Genomic DNA, 11,671 nt, shown 5'->3' on the forward strand with positions numbered 1-11,671 from the left:
AGCACGCATGGAATCACAATCTTCAAGACGACGCCCTCAAGAGGGGAAGCGATGTCATGCCATCGTCTAGTCCTGCACCGCAGGTCCTGGGCTTTCACCCGAAGAAAGTGACCCAAGAGCGGAGGAGGTCGGAGAACTTCACAACAGCCCCAGGAGGAGAGCGACATCCGCAGACACCGCGCCGTCGGCTTTCTCCTGGAGCAACCCTACCTCCGCACCCTCACGCTGTCGGACGAGGATGGGGGAACCCCAGCGCCGCCAGCATGCGAACCCACTGGTCAAGCACCTCTTGCACGGCGGTGGTGCCATCACCGCGCACGAGCACCAACCTCACAGCCGGCCGAAGCTAACGGGTCAGATCGGCCGAGCCCGCCACGGCCAAATCTGAAACCTCGGGACGCCGTCGCGTTGAGGCAGCCACGAGCAGCCGGCAGACCATCATCTGCGAGAGGACAAGGACGCCGTGCCGGGCAGCCACCACGCCGGCCGGAGACGTCGAGGACGAGACTCCCACCACCACGGGCTCACGCCGGCAACCTAGGCCGCCGAGCACTCGGAGATCCCCGCCGCCACCGTCCTCCGGCGCGGGCTTTGCCCGGCGGACTCATCTGGCGGCGGCGGGAGGGGGGACGTGCTGTAGAGGGGAGCGGGGGCGGCGTACCTAGGGTTCCCCCAAGCCGCCCTGAGGACGACGCGGGGGTCATCCTTGGCCGCTGCTTCATGCGGTGTCATTCATCGGCTCTCTGGTACCTTGGAACAAATGTCGCTCACCCACGTTATGGGATTGTCATACTTGAGCTCCCACTCGAAGCAAAGCACATCAAGATACTAGTGTTGGCGAATTCAGCAGATGGGATGTGCTGCATATGCAACTGACGCCATGGTAGCATGGCTGTCTGATATTTTCCACAGTTCACCCAGACTAGGGGAGCTTTTTTCGCTCGAGACACAAGTCCATTGTAATTTCTATTACATGTCCAATGCCAAAAAATTATTGAAAATCACAGCATGCTATCGTAGCAGTCTTCTTTTCTTTTTTCAAAAGGTTCAGGGTTATGTTGGGATAGTAAAAGAAACATGTACAGTTGATCAGCTTGTTTCAGGTCGACTGAACGTTCCCTTGTGTGTCTCGACTGTCCCGAAGATTCCCTAAAGAACACAGAATACATAATATTTAATCTCCTAAGACATTAGATAGAAGTCTTCGTCATGCTTGCAAGTAGTCAGGAATGTATTAACAGAAAACTGAAACTGTTTATAAAGATAAGCAGGAAGAATACTTTAGACAAAATGCCATACTTTCTGGGATGAACTCTTGAAAATCTAATGAAAAGCGGGAAAAAAAATTCCGTCGCCGGGACTTGAACCGGGGTCTCTCGGGTGAGAGCCGAGTATCCTAACCACCTAGACTACCACGGAGATATGATTGAGAATGGCAGTTTAGCTTTACATTCGAGTGAAAATGGCGCAGGTGAAATGGCCACCGACGAACCGAAGGTTATTTGTGCAGCATCTACGGCATTGATATGTCACTTTCACCCTATCTAATCCCACGGAAAAAATATTTCTATCGTCACAGCTTTCACATGTCAGCAACCGAATGACCGATCTATAGGGTGCCAACAAATAGAGCTCGCTGCAGGCTGTCCTCGCCAAGAATGCTGCGGCCACAAGAGCCCTCTGAGTTGTCGTGCACCTTCAAATCAAGAAATAGAAGCTCTAAAGATAGACAGTTCGCCTTGAATAACCCGCTTGCAGTTGCTCGCAAGCACGGTATATATACCCGTCCATTGCACGAGGAGAAGAAGCTGCTAGCCATCTGGAATCAGCCTCCTCCCTGTTTGTTGTACTCCCATTCCTCCTTTTACCAGTAGGTGAACAAGCTAGAGGGAGAGGCATGGACGGTGGAAAGGACAAAGGTGCGGGTGGGTACAGCGGGTACCCTGGTGGCTACCCTGCTCCGGCGGGATATCCCGGTTACCCTGTTCCGGTAAGCTCGTATCCGCCGGCGCCCGGATATGCTGCTCCACCTGGGCAGTATGCGCCACCTCCCGGCGCGTACCCTCAGCCCGGGGGTTATCAACCGCCGAACGTTGCGTATCCCCCGAATGGGTACCCCGCCACCGCTGGGTATCCACAATATCCTACGGCCCACCCTCCAGCTGGTTATCCCGCTCAAGGGCCACCAATGCAGGTTCCTCCTTATGGTATGTCCCTTCACACACACTTCATTTGTTCATGTGTGTGTGTGTGTTTCAAAATGGTATTTATTCTATTTATTGCTTTTTACCACTAATATATACTCCCTCTATAACTGATAGTGTCAAAGAATGTCTTATATTAAGTTACAGAGGGAGTAATACATATGTATTCACATTTTTCTCTCAAAAAAACAAATATTCAGATTTATACAATATAAATATTATTATTACAATTGTCGCTAAAACATATGTTTATTTGATAGTGCTTTCAAAAAAACTACTTGCAACAAATAGATACGGTAACCGTCAAGTATGCATGTTCATGTCCAAAAGTGTTAAGTACTAGTAGAATGCAATCAGGTGTGAAAAGATGGCACTTCATGGTTCATATGGAGGCATGACCATGTTATGAACTCGATCGGTCGAGTCAACTTGCAAGCCATTTTGTTCAGGTCACGCTCCTATGTACGGGGGAGGCGGCCATGGCGTAGCAGGCGGCATGATTGCCGGCGGCGCGGTGGCGGCAGGCGCAGCATATGGAGCTCACAAGGTGTCGCACGGCGGCGCCCACGGGATGTACGGCCACGGTAACCACCACGGCAAGTTCAAGCATGGCAAGTTCAAGCACGGCAAGTTTGGCAAGCACAAGAAGATGTACGGGCGCAAGTGGAAGTGAAGAGGGGAAAAGATACGGCTACTCGGATGTACCTACTACGTAGACAACATGTAGACCCGTATAATTCGCCATCTTGCTCTCTCTCATCTCACCAATGACTCCTCCCTGTGCCGCTCAGAAGGGGGAAAAAGATGTGATCACCTTTGTTATCGTTCCTTTTTCCTCTGAGGATCGCCGGCAGCTTTATTGTTGATGAACAATGTTCATACGAATACAAGCAAACTCGCAGAAAATATGGGATTTGTTTAGTGCTCCAATTCTCCAAAGCTACTCCCTCTAGATAAATCCATTTGAGTGAAAAGTAATATGGATCGGAAGGAGTACTGTGTTTCTCTCCGATGCTTCTCCTACCCCAACTCCCAAGTTCTAGTTCTTCAATTCTTCCTCTTGTCATTGGAATTGGAATCCCCAGATACGAAATCACAGGTGGATCGGGTCATAACAGGTTAATTACTTGTAATTTATGCATAATAACTAAATTGGTTTTCATTGTACAAAATACGCACACAGGACATGCAGGTTCCATCCAACATAGCACGGTTTGGCATACAACTGAACTTTATGCCTGTTTATCCAAGATACTGATGCTTCTCAGTTAAAAGGGAGACAGCACAGATAATTCAGATGCTAACACTTTTCTTCCCCTCCTCGTGTCCACATGCCTTCTGCTTTTCATGATCAGTCGTCTGCACTTTTATCCTGTAAGTAGCTCCTATGGCGGTGGCGATGATTGCAAACCAGGTCACCGGCGTTCTCCTGCAGACAAACCACCGTCAGAAAACATAAAGCAAATCTCTGTTACCTGACGAATCTAGGTAGACACACATTTGATGGAAAAGAATATGATAGGGCACGTACAAATCGAAGGGTTCGTCCCACAGTATCGTACTATAGAATACGCCGCCGCCGGTGGAATGCTTCCGCTGCAAATCACAAGGGATCGGATGGGCAGAATTGAGAGTATTTAACCCAGTAAAAGAAAATTACCCTGACGGCGGTGAAGCTAGGCCCAGAGCTGCCGCCCTTGCTGAGGAAGCGAGCGGCCGGTGCAAGGTGCCGGAGGGCGGATCGGAGCGTCGCCATCCCCCGGTTGACGCGGTCCCTCCAATTGAGGACTGGAGGCCGATCGATGCGGCGGTGGCTGCAACTTCCTCGGTTTGGATCGCCTCTTGCTCTCCACCGTGTTGCGCTGGCTGCCGGGTAGGGTTATGTTTGGGGGATCTCCGGGTTGGCTGCGGGTCATGTTATTCACAGCACTCCCGATCCGATTCCCAGTACGAAGCCGATTAAAAGTCCAGAAGCTGAGCCGTGTGGATCAAAAAAAAAAAAGCTCTGGAAAAAATTAGTGAAGGGTTCATAAATTTCAAGTGAGCCCTCCAACTATTTCCAGGGGTGACTTCCACAAAATCAAGACCAACTTCTGAAAACTTGACAATGTACACTCATCAAGTTCTTATGGGTTTCTAAAATGGACGCAACTAACGTCCGAACGATCTGCTTTTAGGGACAGATCCGAACGATCCTTCCGTGGTCCACTTCTCTCGTCCCTTCCGTGATCTCCGATTCTTCTGGCGTGCATCCTTCTCTGCTCGATCCCACCACTTCTCTCGCTTCCTTTTTAATTTTCTGGCGTGCTAAAAAAACATGGTAAAAAGATTGTAGGAGGTGGGAGTCAAACTCAATACCTCTTGGTCCATCATCGCTTGTCGTATCCACCTGGTCTGGTTTCAAGTTGTTATTACAAAGAAGGTCGATAAATATTTGTACCGCTACATACGCGACCAGAGAAACAAGCCTTTTTTTCTTTCATATTTTTCACCATTTTTGCTTCCCTTTTGTACACGGTAATTCGTGCATCACAGACCTAATAACTCACACACCATGGTAACTTTTTGACCCTAGGTAAGAAGTTGTTGTAATACACCTCGATAACTTATCTATAAAAGAGCATGGTAGTTATACGTCACGAATCTAATAACTCACTCACAAACACTGTGGTAACTCTTGATCCGAAGAAAAAAAACGTTGTTGTAACACATCCAGATAACTTGTCTGTAAAAAGAGCATGGTAATTTATATGCCATGAATATGATAATTCACGCACAAACGCTGTGGTAACTTTTTTGACCACATGAAAAAAACCCCAATAACTTTTCTATAAAGAGCATGGTAATATATACGCCACAAACCTGGTAACTCAATCACAAACACCACGGCAAATTTCGGCCTAGGGGAAAAAGTTGTTGTAAGAATCCCGATAACTTCTCTGTAAAGAGCATGATAATTTATACGCCACGAACCTGATAACTCATGCACAACAGCATTTTTCCCCAGTAGAAAGTTACTGTGGTGTTTGTACCTAAGTTATAAGTTATCAGAGCTGTGTTGTGCATACTACCATGATATTTAAACAAAAGTTACCGGAGTTATATTTTAAACAACCTTTTTTCCTCGGTTTAAAGTTATCAGGTTGGTTGTACCTGAGTTATCTCGTCTGTTGTGCGTCCGTAATTTTTCATAGAAAACGTTTCAAAACATACCCATGTAGTTCCACTCCCAAAACATAGAAAGCTTCAAACATTCTATTCATATGAAAGTTAAAGCATGATCAAGCTTTCACTTCCATCAATGCGACTATCATTGCAAACAACAAAACAATGTTAGCATGTACAATAATAATGCAAAATGCTAACACAGACAGAAGAAATTCTATGTGTACTTTCTTTTTTCCAGCAGCAAGATGTGATTCATTCTAGTGTTTCTACTGTAGTACTGAGTACTCCCTACGTTCACACATATAAGATTTTTGTTAGAATACGCATGAGTATGCGGATCATATGCTGAAAGTAGAGAGGGTAAAGAATCAACACACACATACATATACATCTCGCGTACCATGGACGAAGTTTAAACCTATCTCTTTTTTTATGTGAATGAAGTTTAAACCTATCTATCTGTACTTATACTGGTTACTACGTAGAACAAATCAAGCAACACGGCGTGGCTCCGTCGTGGGCTGTTCCGCCGCGGCCGCCTTCGCCTCCTCCTCCTGGATCCGCTGGAGCACGCGAAGCCTGAGAGCCCGCAGGCGATCCTCGTACGCGAGCACGTCGGCCTTGCCCATCGTCGCCAGCTCCTCCTGGCTCCTCCTTAGCGCCCCGATAAGATGCGCTACGCTGTGGCCGGCGCCAGAGCTCGCGCCCGTCTCGCCGGTGCACGGGGAGTCTTTGACCTCGGCTGTGGTGCTGCTCGCGCTTGCCTGCTCACCCTGGCGCCCCCCAAGGTCCTGCATCTCGCTGCCGCCGGCCGCCGCCATGCCTAGTGCTCGGTTGCGACGTCGCGGGATCTCGATCAAGGCGTTCGTCTTGCGTCGCGTGCCCAAGAACCAAAGCCTGGTCGTGTTCCGTCAGCGCGACTCTGCGTAATATGATGATGGAACGTCCGTAGGTAGGGTGTTAAGCTGTATATAAGCACTGCTCTCAGGGCGAGTGCGGAGCCGAGAAGGATTAAGGGTAATTAAATCTGGATTGTTACGTGCGCGTAATGTGAGATTATTCCGACTAGAGGTGGGTTCGGATTTTATTCTTTTTTTTGTGTGGCCGTACGGCACGGTAGAGAGGGCTTGTATCGGACTCGAACCCCGGTGATGAGCTTCCACGGTGAAACGTCGTGCTCTCTCCCAGCCAAGAGAGGTTTTTTTTGCCTAAAAAAAAGCCAAGAGAGGTTTTTTTAGGACGATGTTACTTACAGCCATTATTTATTTATAGTTTTATTATTATTTATGAAACAGAGGTGAATGATTTGCTCATCCACTAATTAAACAATAAAGAGAATTGCTAACTAATTAACAAAAAATCGAACAAAAACCACTGCAAACCGTTGAGCAGCATTCCCCCACACACAACTCAACATAGAGAGTCATGTCAAGACTACACGCCGATGTCATTGTCATCACTTCTCCCTAACAAGCAACACGCGTTATAGCCCTCCCTAAACTCCGAGCAAGTGACTCCGACTTCGCCGAAGATGACTGTCGATCCAATCCTCATCATAGAGGCACTGCAGAAACATGAGAAGACCTGTGCCAGAAACTCAGCCACCCGTGTCGAGGGAAGCGCAGTTCCAACTCTGAAGGAGAGCTCAGAAGAAGAAACTATGCAAGGCTAGTACCGCTGAAGACCACCAAACAAACCATCTACTATCTGTCATCGTTGCCACTGGGCCCTGCTGCCACGACTTCGACTTCACCGCAACAGAATACCCCGAGGTAATCTCGTAAATACGTCAAAGAAGAGCTGATTACCTCAACCATTGTCACACCTCCGATATCGCTTGCCCCGTCATCATTGTCACAGAAGCCTCGACGCCAACACCGTCGCCATCCACTGATCCCACTTGCTGATGCTCAGCTCCAAAGATGAAGCGCCCAAGAGGGGAAACGACGCCGAGACATCACCACCGTCTAATCATATGATCTTGTAAGTGCATATAGTGCCACTCCTAGTTGGTTTTGGAGTATTGACGACAAATCTAGTTGAGGGACTAATGTGTTTGTGAGAATTGCAGGATAACACAGGTAGAAGTCCCTCATTGATTCGGTTTTCCTATCAGAGATGACCCCTAAAAATGTATGAAGACATTGAAGTCAAAGTTGGTATATGAAGATATTCACATTAAAGACTATGACAAGAGAAGACACCACATGAAGCCTATGGAGCTCGAAGACTTAGATCTTTCGTAGTTCTCCTTCTTTTGTGTTGAGTCATAGGAACCACCGTACTGTTAAGTGGGGTCCAAGAGAACCAGTCAGAATGACTGAAGTGATGCCTAACCAAAACCTATGTCTTCGAGTGAAGACTATGAGAGCGAATCTTGTCCAGAGTCGGACAAATCAGCTTTGCTTGCAGCCCAAGTAAAGTTGCCGTGTGAGTTTGAAATCTGACCGTTGGAACACGTGTCAGTTCCTTAGTGACCCAGGGTCATTTCGGACAAATCAGGTCGGGTTGCCAAGTGGCTATAAATAGCCCACCCCCCACAACCATAAACGGTTGGCTGCTCAGATTGAGAGTACGGCTTTTATCGTTTGAGAGCAACCCACCTCGAAGCCTTTGAGAGAGAATTCCTTGCGAGAATAAAGCCCTAACCACCCAGAGCCAAAGAGAATTGGGCATCACTTAAGTCTTCTTGTCTGTGTGATCTGAAGACTTATTACACTTGAGGACTGTGCATCCTCCAGCCGGTTAGGCGTCGCGTTCTGAGCATCCAAGAGACATTGTGGATTGCCGGTGAACGAAGTCTGTGAAGGTTTGGGAGTCTACCTTGAAGACTTACCAGAGTGATTGGGCGAGGTCTGTGTGACCTTAGCTCAAGGGGAATACGGTGAGGACTGGGTGTCCTGAGCTGCGTGTTCAGGACTGGGTGTCCGGGACTGTGTGTCCTAAGGTTTAAATACCTAGCCGCCCTAACCAGACGTACATTTGTCACAGCAACTGGAACCGGTCCAACAAATCATTGTCTTCAGCGTGTCACTGGTTTCATCTTCCCTTCCCTTTACTTACTGTTGCTCCTTGTGAAGTCATTGTATGTTTGCACTATCTTTTGTCTTCACTGAGTGACTGCATGTTCTGTATGGCTTCATAATATCTTCCTACCTGATCCTTACTACATTGCTGCTATTAAGTCATTGTGCTTTCACTTTATTAAATACTTGACTATGGCTTGCCTAGTGTAGTCTACCTTCCGCTGAATGGTAATAGGTTTATTTCTATCATTTGTCTTCATAACTTCCACGTTTTGAAGACTTTCATAAAAATTGCCTATTCACCCCCCCCCTCTAGTCGATATAACGCACTTTCAATTGGTATCAGAGCAAGGTGCTCCCTTATTCTGTGTGATTCGGTTTAACCACCTGGAGTTTTAGCTATGTCGACTGCAGGGATAATTAAAGTCTTCGCTGCGTGCCCCGTCTTCGATGGAACTGAATATCCCTACTGGAAGAATAAGATGCGCATGCATCTTGAAGCCATTGATGTCGACCTATGGTATGTCGTCGAAAACGGCGTTCCCAAGGCTGCAGAAGGTGTCACTGCTGCTGATGTCAAGAAATTTGTTCAACTGGACTCTACTGCCAAGAATATCATCTGTGGTCACCTGACCAAAGGACAGTATGGCCGTGTGAGTGCTTTGAAGACATCTAAGCTGGTCTGGGACTGGCTCTCCAAGGTCAATGAAGGCATCTCAACCCAGAGAGATCAGAGAATCAGTGTCCTTCGCAACCTCTTCAACCGCTTCAAGCGAAATGACAATGAGAATGTCCAGCACACATTTGACCGACTCACTGACATCACAAATGAGCTTCAAGCCCTCGGCGCTACTGAGATCATCAAACATGAAGTCGTCAAGACACTACTGAGATCACTTGATAGTTCGTTTGACATCCTAGCCCTGATGATTCAAGAACGTCCTGATTTCAAGACACTCGATCCATCTGACATACTTGAGAGGCTCAACACACATGAGTTTCAGCTTTCTGAGAAAAGAGATATCTACGGTCCAAACTATGGGCGAACTCGTGCCTTGAAGGCAAAAGCTGTCTCCTCATCTGAAGAAGAATCTGACAGCAGTTCTGATGATCCCGAAGACATTGGAAGGAAACTTGCTATGCTTGTGACGAAGTTCCAAAAATTCACCAAGAAGAAAGGTTTCAGAAAGTCTTCCCGATCAAGCTCAAGGAATGATGAAGCTTCTGCTCATGACTACAAGAAGAAAACATGTCACAAGTGCAAGAAACTTGGCCACTTCATCTCTGAGTGTCCACAGTGGGACAATGAGAACAAAAAGAAGAAGAAGAGCAAGGAATATGAATCTGACGACAAGAAGAAGAAGAAATACTCAAAGTCTTCTTCGAAGTCTTTCTCAAAGTCTTCATCACACAAGAAGAGCTCATCTGGCAAGGCATGTGCGTTTGTTGGCAAGGAAATGGATTCAGAGGAGGAGTCCGCTTCTGAGGAGGCGGAGGTGGAGTCTGAGGAGGAGTCCGATTCAGGCGTCGCAAGTCTGGCTACAGCATACGTTGCCAAGTCCATCTTCAATAGTGAAGACAATGACCTCGTCACCGACACCAATGCAAATGACAAGGACTACTCCGCTTCTACCTACTGCTTCATGGCACGCGGTGCCAAGGTAAACACACGCACTACTCACTATCAAACATCTAGTGACGATGACTCTGATTGTGATTCAAAACCCAGCTACAAAACACTTGCTAAAATTGCAACTGAACAACAGAAAGCTATGGAACATATTCAAAAACTGTTAGACAGAAGCGATGATCTGTTAGGTGCTGAAATGACTCGATCTGAATCCTTAATTGAAGACATAAAAAATCTTCACGTTAAGTATCAGGAACTTTAAAGTCGTCATGAAACTCTCTCAACAACTCATGAAAAGCTTTCCTATGATTATCTTCAAAGGAAGCAAGATCTTGAGAAATTGAGAGCGGTTCATGAAGATCTTCAAAAGGAAAACGAGTCACTTCGCGCCAAACAGATCAGTCCCGCTCAGGAAGGATTTGAACCACCATGTCTTAAATGCATTGAGCATGATAATGCTACTTCTGTTGATGAATGTTCTACTGCTACTACTGTTGCAATATCTTCAACTGTTGATGTGGTAACTAACCCCTCTACTGAGGATACCACTGCTATTGCTGATGAGAATGCTAGGTTGAAGACATTGCTTGAAACAGGGATGTACAAAAGTCTTAAAGGGCATCAGACACTATGTGATGTCCTCAAAAAGCAGATTTTGAACCGAAACCCGAGGAAAGAGGGTGTTGGGTTTGTAAGGAAAATGAATGCTGATGGCTCTTACTGGAAACCTGAGCAGTACCCCAAAACCATGTGGGTTGCTGCAAAGGAACCTTCAGCAGACCCATCCAATCTATCTGGATTCACTTGTGCTAACCCCATTATCATTGATGAATCCTTTGATGCAAACTATATATTGTTTAAGAATCAGAATGGTGAAGTGTTTGCCAGGTACATTGGTACTAACTGCAGGAATGGACCGCCTATGAAGATCTGGGTTCTGAAAAGGTGTCTGGAGAATCTTCCTGTGAATGTCATCATGACACCTCACGTGAAGAAGACAAACCTCAGACCAAAGGCTTCATACGGTCCAAAGGCTTCATACAGACAAAGGACTCACTGGTTTGTCAAATGTTTTTGCTTCACAATGCTCTTGGTGAAGCCTATCCCCCTAACTGCGCTGTAGGGTACGACACCAGCGTCTTCAGAATGGATTATTGATAGTGGGTGTACAAATCACATGACTGGCAAAAGAAGTCTTCTTATGGACTCAACCTTACGTCCATCCGACAAGAGCCACATCACATTTGCTGACACTGGTAAAAGTAAGGTATTGGATCTAGGTAGAGTTGCAATCTCAAGGGATCAACACATGGACAAAGTCATGCTTGTTGAATCCCTTGGCTTCAACTTAATGTCTGTCTCAATGCTTTGCGATTTGAACATGATCATAATATTTGGAAAATATCGTTGCCTTGTACTAATGGAATCTGACAAGTCTCTAGTATTTGAAGGGTATCGAAAAGATGATTTGTACGTGGTAGATTTCTCAGCAGGACCACAGCTTGCCGTATGTCTTCTAGCAAAAGCTTCAGAATGCTGGCTCTGGCATCGGAGGCTTGGGCATGCTGGCATGAGGAACCTCCACACCCTGGCAAAGAAGAAGCATGTCATAGGCATCGAGGGCGTCAAGTTCAGGAAAGATC

At 46.7% G+C, this 11,671-nt stretch overlaps 1 non-coding gene and 1 pseudogene across 1 annotated transcript; one reads left to right on the forward strand and one right to left on the reverse strand.

The window, feature by feature from the left end:
- The first annotated feature begins 238 nt into the window (after positions 1 to 238).
- On the forward strand, positions 239 to 2,927 carry LOC125507527 (annotated as a pseudogene).
- Positions 1,347 to 1,419, reverse strand: TRNAE-CUC. Its single transcript has one exon. It is a non-coding gene; the product is annotated as a tRNA-Glu (tRNA).
- Positions 2,928 to 11,671: the final 8,744 nt, after the last annotated feature.

The sequence above is a fragment of the Triticum urartu genome, chromosome 5 (genome assembly GCF_003073215.2).
Source record: "Triticum urartu cultivar G1812 chromosome 5, Tu2.1, whole genome shotgun sequence".
NCBI lineage: Eukaryota > Viridiplantae > Streptophyta > Magnoliopsida > Poales > Poaceae > Triticum > Triticum urartu.